This window comes from Grammomys surdaster, unplaced genomic scaffold (assembly GCF_004785775.1).
Source record: "Grammomys surdaster isolate TR1022 unplaced genomic scaffold, NIH_TR_1.0 125617, whole genome shotgun sequence".
Lineage (NCBI taxonomy): Eukaryota > Metazoa > Chordata > Mammalia > Rodentia > Muridae > Grammomys > Grammomys surdaster.
This window is the reverse complement of record NW_021620459.1, coordinates 1,456,517-1,463,744: the sequence shown is the minus strand read 5'-3', so window position 1 is coordinate 1,463,744 and position 7,228 is coordinate 1,456,517.

Here is a 7,228-nt window from a genome sequence, read left to right as displayed (position 1 = left end):
GGGAGGGAAGGAGAGAGAGAGATGGAGGGAAAGAGGGGGGGAGGGAGAAAGAATGAGAAACAACATTTGGTCCTATAAATTACCTGTGAAAATTAATTCCCTTGTATAGCTAACAGCATTCCTTGAATGACATCAGTCAGAATGTTGAGATCATCCTGCACCTTTATGCTTGGAGACACTGAGAACTTCCAGGTGACTAATGGGTGCTGGGAGAGGGCTGTGCCTTGAGTCTTGCTACTCTGACCACTGAGATTAAAGCTACAGATCAGACCCAGTCTCTGTCTAAAAGCATAGCAGGATGTATGTACTTCATACTGTCAGGTGCTCACCTGGCCTTACCCATGAGCTCAAAGCGGCTGAACCAGAAGGGTCAGGGAGTCCAGCCAGCTCTCTGAAGACAAGAGGCTGGAGGTTGGTCAGAAGGTGGCCAGAATTATAATACTAGTGTTTGAGATGTTTGTGTGTGTGACTCATTCTTTTCCTTTCAGATATGCCAAAAAGAATTTCACCACTAGGAAAGCAGGGCCGTTCCATATAAAGTCTGAGATGATTACCAGTGTCGCAGAGTGAGAGAGAACAAAGGAAGAAGCTAAGCAAGGTCACACTAAAGGACATAGAGATTGGCAGAAAAACATTCAGTATAATAAAAGCTTTGCTGGCCTCCTAGGGTCTCTCTGAATTGGGTCTCTGGTTTATTCAATGTGTACCTGAGATGCTGAGTCATGTAGCAGATGTCCTCATGTCCAGGGAAACTTTATGCATGTTGCATGGACGTGGGTCTCTTTCAGACAGACAGCAAAGGAGATTGTTAGATCTAGCAAGACCTGGAACAGTCTCCCTGCAGACAATGCATCCACTGTCTGGGCTAACAGCCAAGATGGAGTGGTGACATTCTACCATGCTGGGAAATATTGTTTAACAGCCAACCAGAATAACAAAAGAAAACCACACTTTTATAGCTACAAAAATGAAATATAAGACATTTCCACACCTTAGACTACTATGAAAAATCAGTGCTTTCTTAGCTATTATCATCTGTGTAAAGCCTTAGCCATATCAGAAGTTGGGGACAGACACCCTGAAGAAGCCACCCTTCCCATGGGCAAGAGGTAGGATGAAGTCAGGGCTGGGATGCTTCCCGTTGGCAAGGTCCTTATCCATTTGTGGGTTCTTTGTTGGCAAAGAAGTTCAGACATTTTGAAAAATATACCCCTTAAGGTTTATCTCTCTTAACCTCAATGTTTGGAGGGGAAAATGGCAGCAGCAGCAGCCAGATCATCAAAACAGCCTGTGAAGGGTCTGCAGCTTTGAGAAAAGGTTTTCCCAGGGTTTGAAAAGACTGTCATCAAGGAAAGTCTAACTCAACAGCTCAACAGCATGTGCTGTGTGAGGCCCAACAATGTCACCTGCACCAGGACAAAGAAAAAGGGGTGGTCCCAGAGCCACTGTCAAATGAAACCAATTGGAAGGAGAAGCTGAAGTATTTATGAAAATACACTTGCCTCTCCAGAATATTGTAGGCTTGTAAAGAAAGCAAAGATGCTAACCCTGAAAAATTATTTACTTCCTTGGTACCAGCATTAGTAAATACCATTCGTCACTTCAGGGCAAATTGTCTGAGTAGTTTTCAGAAGCTGAAGCACAGGTGTGGATTAGATGGCATTGTGTGCCTCAGGCTAGCATAAGATATCTTGCCTGTACTTCCACTACAACCTATGACTTCAGCAGATAGCATCTTTCTGACCTGATGCTTATCAGCCTCCACCAGTTCTTGACTCTCAGGTTTCCTTACCATAAAGAGTAAACAAGGTGCTATGTCATAGAGTTAGCAAGCTTCTTAAGGATTGAGTGCTCCGTATATAGAAAGTTCTGGGAATGAGGAGCTTACATTGGTATGTTCACTATTACTATTATCTACATTTTATGTTTTTATTGTATTATTTTATGTGTATGAGTGTTCGCCTACATATACATCTGTGCACCGAGTATGTGCCTGGTGCCCACGGAGGACAGAGGAAGCACTGAATCTTCAGGAACTGGAGTATAGGCAGTTGTTTGCTGCCATGTGGTATTGGGACTTAAACCCAGGTCCTCTGAAAGTTCAAGTACTCTTAACCACTGAGCCATCTCTCTAGCTCTCTACATTTTATGTCTGAATCCAGTCTTTCTTAATTTAACTAGTTTATTAGAAAGGTGTAAGCCATGGTTTGCCTCACTACCATATGTGGTAATGTTTTCTCTAGATACAGGACACAAAGACATAAGTGATTGTTTGGGGTCCCAAGAGGACTCCCCTAATTTACTCCACTTTTCTGTCCAGGGTCTTTTCAGATATCATTAATCCTTATCTGCAAGGGGTGGAGACCAGACAATTGAAACTTTTTTATTTAAAAAAAAAAAAAGAATCACAGGTCTGTGGGAATGGTGGGAATGTCTGCACACTCCTATCACGGAGACCTTTGGATGGACCTGCAAAAGAAATTTACAATACAGGAACTGGAAACAAGGCAAGGGATGAAGGGGAAAAGGACCAATAAAATCATCTGCTTATGAATTGTTGAATTTGATGCTGTCAATTACGGTGGGATAGGGTTACCAACAACTTTTAAATGTGGACAACACTTGGTCAGTTGTCTATCTGTTTGTTAAGAGTTCAACTTCTGGTGGTATATACCCACATCCTCAAATGCATTTCAACTCAACCACAGAGAAACCAATAGCTGACCACACTTAAGACTCATAGGCCAGAAAGCATATTTTCAGGGTGATGTGTAAAGCCTTGATTCCTGGCAATCTAATGGCTACAGATCTTTATTTTTGGGACCATACACCCTGGAGGAGCTATGGAAATTCTGTCCTGTACTTTTGATGTCCCATAGAGCCTGGAAGGCCCCTTCCAAATGCTGCTTTATAGATTATTCTACACAATTCCTGCAGTACTTACAAACACAACATAAAGAAGCAAATATGTAAGCTCTTCTCCAGATGTGCTCCCAATACCCTCTCCTACCATCCCACTGGACCTAAGAATGGGAAGGATTTATCTCTCCCTGCCTTTCCCCAGCCACTCAACTCTGCCATCCAAGACCCCAACCGTGCTTGATTTCAAAATAGGCCACTCTGCTTCCAACTTCCCCAGCAGGGACTGCTCTTCCTAGGTGCAGGTGGGGACTTTCTCAGGAACTGCTTGTTCCCCAAGAAGTATTGGTCCTTTCACAGTCCTTCTTGTATTTTCCAGTTCATCCCTGCCATTTTTAGACCCTCCAAGCCCAGTGGGCATCTGAATCTGTTCCCCATTAGGCCAGATTCTCTCTCAGATCCCCATCCATTTGGCCTAACTCCACAGAGTCCAACTGCCTCCTAATCTAAACAAATGCCATCCCATCTGAGGCTCTGGGAGAGAAGACTAGCTTTGTGGAAGGAACACTCAGGCTGGGCCTTGGATCCCCTGGTCCCAGCCATTTTTATAACTATATCCCTGAAATGAGAAGGGAAAGGATTTGAACTTTTTTCAATATAGTAATCCTGTAGTTGGTTTAGGTTAATGACTCAAGCAAGAAGTTTCCCCTACTACAAGACACCAGGGCTAGGTGCAAGATTTCAAGCACAAGGCACTGAGAAGTAAATGTCAGGCACAAATTCAGGGCATAGGGCATGTTGTAAAGTCTTCATCAATATAGCTTCATGGTGACTTTTAATGTTTATCAAATATGGAGAACCACAACTTCATTTCTATTCACGGGATCTATGTAAATCTTCCTCTGGAAATCCTAGTTTCCAGTGTAAAAGCTTTACCTCTGTCATAGGAAGAACATATTTAGGCCACTGGAATAAGGGTGTCGGTGTTCCTGTGGCCAAGCAACAAGCCTTTGCACCTGGAGGACCTGTATGACAAGAAATCTTAAAGAATTCATTTACAGTTAAGTTTTGACTATGGCAAAAATCACAAGACTTCTTTTATACTGCAAATGCACTGAGCTCAGTGTTGCTTCCTTTAGTTGCAGATAAAAAAAATCATCTAGTGGGTGATGACAAAGAAAAGGGTCATCAGATCATCACCGTAGACAGTCACTGCACTAACCAAGACAGTGCTGTAGTGGGTACTGTTAGCACAAAATACACACAAGTGTAATAAACCTGGTCCACTAACCTGTCATCTTCTCCAGACATGGCCTGCCCACCCTGCCTGGAGCCCAGTGAGGTTACTGTGTTGGGTATACCAGCTTTCCCATTTCATAGCCTACTCTGTTAACACAAAAGAATAACTTTGACTTCCACGTTCTCGTCCTTTAACAATTTCTGAACAAGTCAATGCTTTTCCATGAAGATTTGTGGGAAAATGTGTAGTCAACTCAAAATCATGTCCCTTTCCCCTACATACTAAACAATAGAAAATGACAATAACTTACACATTTCTCAAGTGAAGTATTTTCTCCACTAACAGATCCACTTCCTGGGAAAGAAGCAAAAACATCACAAGCCAGAGTTATTGATTCCAGATGAAGACAGGTGAAGAAATGTCAAATTTAGGCTAGTTTGTAACTTTGAATTAGCCGAACACAGAGGTTCCTCCACTTGAGGACAAGAAATGTCCCTCCAGTGTCTGAAGTAACTCTCTCTCTCCAACCCAGGGAGAACAGTGAACACCGATGAGGCTCTCTGACCTAAGCCTTCCCCTTCGGTAGCATGACATTACCTAACCTTGTGAAACCCAGAGAGCTTTACCTTCAGGACAAACAGAGCACACCTGATGTCCTCTCAAAGCCCTTGCATTTTGATGTTGCTGTGGTTTTAGTATTGAGGGGGTGGTGGGGATCTTCTGAATCACAGGCCAAGAGAGATGGCCTATTGGCATAACAGGAAATGAAACAGAGCTGCCATCAATGGGCACTGTGTTTTAAGTGGAGGGAGCTGGGGCCAGAGAAGCCTGGGGGAGTGAGCTCTCAGTTAACCCCACTTTGTCTCTGATTTCATCACTTTGCCATCTGATCCTCCTGCTGGCCTCTGATGCATTCCCAGGGATGGGACAAATCACAGTAACCCCCAGCCTAAGGACATCCCAGTGACAGATATATGGGGGCTGTTACTCCAAAGGCAGGCAAGTAACTTGAAATGAGCAAGGAGCTGGTGATTTGCAGGGCAGTTGTGCTGACCTCAGAATAGGAGAAGGTGTCGCTTCTTACATCTAGGGTTGAATTACAAGCACCTCAGAAGAGCCAGAGAAATTCCCTCCTGCAATGCTACACCAGTGCACAGTGCTTGCAAAAGCTCATCTCTTGCTCTTCTCTTTCATGTTGCCAGGAGAGAGAGAGAAAAGAAAAACAAATCTCTGATTCTGGGGCATCTTCCCTTGTTTGTCTCCTAGATCCTCTGCAAGTTCCTCCAAGGTTTTTGCTTCTTTTTCTAGAACGATCTTGCCTTGTTAAACTGAATTCATCCAACCCATTCTCAAACAAGAACGAACAAGAGCCATTGCCTTCCACTGCTGGAGTTTACCACTTCCATTCTTACCTATAGACCCAGGCTCAGTTACCTACAAACAAGGAAAGAGCTGTCTCTTCCATCACCTAGGATTTGTACGGCTGGTGACTTGCCGGGAAGGAAATTCATAATTGCCTCCTGAAGTTATGAACCAGTTCTAAAGGGACTCCAAACCTACGGTGGCATCTTGAGACAGAGTGCTTGATGCTTCTCCAAACTCCTTGTAAGTTAGTGCTTCAGTCTTACACTCAGAAGAAAGAACACTGAGACACTATACTAAGAGGCAACTCTCCCAGAGAAATCATGTACTCATACGAGAACCAGAAAGACCCTGAGGAATTAAATGGTGAAGGCATGTACCAAACCAGCTGTAGCAGAAACACGAAGAAGGAAACAATTTTAACGAATAGAACAAAATTCAAAGGGGGAAAAGTGCAGTTTCAAAAGAAAGAAAGGAAAGTCCACAGAAAGAATTTCATCCGCCTAATGAAAGATTTTAGTGTGGTCATCAGTCTCCAAACACAGCTGATCAAAATGAAGAGGAAAGACTTGTAAGAACCTATAGCCTGTGTGGATGCAAGCCAGTGAATCATTTTGCAGACATGTCCTCTGGGGGAAGAGAGGACTTTGGGGTATAGAGGTTACAGTATGCTCAGCTTCTTGCTGACGTCCACAAGAATTTATTCTGATGATGCCAAATCTTCCACATATCCTCTAGTAAGGTGGATATAGGGCATAAAAACCCACCATTCTTCTGTGGTTAGTCTGTGCTTCCATCCTGAACATCCTCCAGAAAGCAAGCCAGGAATGCAGAGGACCCTCAGAAAGTCTTTCTTACCTACTTCCCCAGGGCTTCTGGGCCTTCAGAGCAACTGGCCAAAGCAAGGGAGTTGAGACAGGTGGGCCCAGGTAACCTGGAGGATTCAGAGAGTCTCCAGCTCTGCCTCGGCCAGGAAATATTCTTTATAGCAATAAATCCGTGGGATCTGTGCCTGGTGCATGCTACTGTTTTAGAGCTGATCCATAAGAGGAAAATAGTATCTGCACACAAGAGGCTAAATTATCCACACTGGCTGCAGAGTCAGGGGACAAAAATGTCCTATAAAACTCTGAAAAAGAGATTAATGTTCTTAACTAAGAAACAAAGCATGCACACTGTCTGTCTTCAAAATGTTTCCTAGAGAAAAAGAGACAATATTTTGCTAGGTTTGGTTTTCTCTTCATTTGTTTTGTTGTTAATTGAGCAAGCTACGAAATAAATTTGACCATGAAGATAGTGGGAAAAGTACTTTATGGGAGGGACAATTAGGTCCCTGGCTTAGGACAAGCTCCGGTGAGAACTAGTGTAAACTTTCTGCCCACAGACTACATAGGGTATATTGTAAATGGTCTCAAAGAGGCCAAGCATGGTGGTGTATACCTCTGTAATCTCAGTTAGTTGGGAGACTGAGACAGGAGTATAAATTCAAAGTCACTCTGGGATACAACGGTGAGTCCTTCTTTCAAAATGTGAACATATAAAAAAGGGGGGGTGGATATAGCTTAGTGGTAGGGCACCAACCTAGAAGTTCAATATCCAATATGGGGCAGTGTTGGAAAGGCTCAAAGAAAAAGGTTTTAGAAGATGGTCGTCTGGGTCACTCGATGTGAATACCTACAACAGCTAAGGAAAAGTCTTGCTTCAATTTTAAGTAGTTATGCTTCATTTTCCTCCTGTGCCTACCATCTCATTAAGCCTGCGTGAAAT